Source organism: Poecilia formosa, unplaced genomic scaffold (genome assembly GCF_000485575.1).
Source record: "Poecilia formosa unplaced genomic scaffold, Poecilia_formosa-5.1.2 Scaffold643, whole genome shotgun sequence".
NCBI classification, from domain to species: Eukaryota; Metazoa; Chordata; class Actinopteri; order Cyprinodontiformes; family Poeciliidae; genus Poecilia; species Poecilia formosa.
The window spans coordinates 113,986-116,658 of NW_006800582.1; positions in this window are offsets into that span (position 1 = coordinate 113,986).

The following is a 2,673-nucleotide window of genomic DNA, read 5'->3' on the forward strand; positions in this document are numbered from 1 at the left end:
TATAAATATTTATAATGACACCTTGCAGAAATTAATTTAATCATAGAATGTCATGACTATGTAGGGCTCCACCAATTTCAGTTTTCTGGCCGATCACAGATTACCAATCTTTGAAAAGCTTTACCTTTCAATTTAGATTTTTCTCTACACTAATTTTTTTGTCTGAAATGTTGCTAAATATAGCAAGAAAGTCACTGAGTTTCCACAGTGGGTGAATATTAACTGTAAAGGTTCAGACCTGGTGGTCTGTCAGTCAAACCTCTCACTGCAGAGCAGAAGAGGACAGAGGCTGAGTTATAACCTTTGCTGATGAAGATCAGGGGATAAGATCAGCTTCACATGTAAGTTTCAGCCAATCACGATGCCCCAAAATTAAGGAAATCGGTGCCAATAAATGGGCCAACACACATATCCTATATTATACTTGCATATTGGATATAATGTAAACATCACTGTCAGAGATGCAATAAGTTTAGCAGGTTTATGAATGATCTAACAATCTCACTGTTGACTGCAGCCAGTCTGCAATATAAGCAAAACNTGTTGATCACTCTGCAGGCTGTAGATCAGTGGTCCCCAAACTACGGCCCAAGGGCCGGATCCGGCCCGCCTCCACATTTGGTCCAGCCGCCCCCTGAACAATACCAGAGAGCATTCAGATTTTTTTTCATATACCGTATATCCCGGACTATAAGCCGCTACTTTCTTCCTAAGCTTTGAACCATGTGGCTTATATGTGGATTTTTCTTCAACCACCAGGGGGCTCTTTAGCAGGAAGTGAATCATCGGAAGTCAAAATTGGAAATAAAAGAAGAACGAGCCCATTAAAACGGAATTAGGATTTAATAGGGAATTGAAATTTGAGAAAGTTGCTGATCAGTTAAACAGCATTGAGGGGAAAAAGAAGATTTTTCGTTTTTTAAATAATACTGGGATCATCATGAGAATTTGAAGTACAGATATTAGGATCCAGTAGATGGCAGTAGTGCAACAATAATGGATGCAAGCTGCTGTTGGAATCTAAAGAAGAAGAAGAAAGCGGCCATTTTCATTTAGTTCATGCTAGTAGCAACACGAAGGAGACTTTTCTCTTCAAACTCATAATCAGTTCAGTTAAATCTAAACTTGGCACCTTTTTCTTTTTCAACCGTAATAAATGATATTCAATTGACCTGTTATGACTCAGATGGTGGCTGTCCACCCCTCTGCTGCTGCTGCATCGCTGTGGAAAACCTGGAGATATCTGCGGCTTATAGTCAGGAAAATACGGTATTTATTTCATAAATAGTGATATTTCCTGGATTTTTCCTGTGAAGAACCAGAGAGGGTTATTTGATTGTGCTTTCTGGAAAACAGTATATTTGTACATTTAGGCTCCTGCAATCGTCACTTTTTCTGTTACAAACTGACTCCGGCCCCCAGCAGAGAAGGGGAAAGTTATGTGGCCCTCAGGAAAAGGTTTGGGGAACCTGGATTAGATGCTTCATCTGATTTGTCTTTTAGAACTTATATTTGATTTACTTAAGGGTTCCTGTTGTTATTTAAAAGAACAGATGGTTCTCCTCTAGTTTCTGGAGACATAGAAGCTTTCCTAAAAACCCACCAAAACACAAAAAATGCCTGGGTATCATGAACTTGTCTGTGTTCATTTTTATATTTTTTCTTGGTCTGTTAGATTTATTTCAACTAGAGGTGTGCCGATCGATCGGCCACCGATCATAATCGGCCAATTTCCGTGAAAAAGTGTATGATCGGTGATCAGATCACACGATCTGATCACCTGCATCCAGGGCCGGCCCAAGGCATAAGCGAACTAAGTGGCTGCTTAGGGCCCCAGGGCCACTAGGGGCCCCCTAAGTGGAACTGATTTTTTTTTTTTTAGTAATGATTTATATGTGGTTATATTAACAAAAACATACAAATTCATTATAATGTGATTTTTTTTTTTTTACAATAACATATATTTGATAATGTATGTAGAAGTCTTTCTTATATGGACAAAAATAAAGATTAAAATATAAATTGCTCTTGGGGGGCCCCCGGTGGCTGTGGTAGGTACCGCACTACACAGTATCATGAGCTGCAATGAGCAGAGCATCCAAACCTCCAAAGCTCCGGTGGAAGATAAGTTAGCAAAATAATGTCACAAAAAATGACTTAATACTTCAGGGAGAGAGAAACGGAGAGAGAATAGAATAAAGACAAGATAAAGGAATGTTTTTCTTGGTAATGTAATGTTTATCAGAAAGATTTGTGGAGCTACTATTAGAAACTTGGTGACCTGCAACTGTTCAGTTCAACAGCCAAACATTTATGCTACAATGTTTGTTTTTGTGTGAAACTGAGTTTAACTTTAAATGAGTTGATTCTCAGCTCTGTATATTTCTGAGGTAGTTTTGGCTTCAAAACGCCGAGTTTGATAAGGTTTGATAACAATAATTAAAACTTCTGACTGTCTGACATCGTCTAGCTAAATGTTTCTACGTCAGGCTACATGGATGAGCTGCTCTGTGCTGTAGCTGGTGGTAATATATATTAGTTTGCTGCTGAGTATAATAATTTATGTCTAAAACAAACAGTATTTTTACATCAATTTAATCATAGAATGTCATGACTATGTAGGGCTCCACCAATTTCAGTTTTCTGGCCGATCACAGATTACCAATCTTTGAA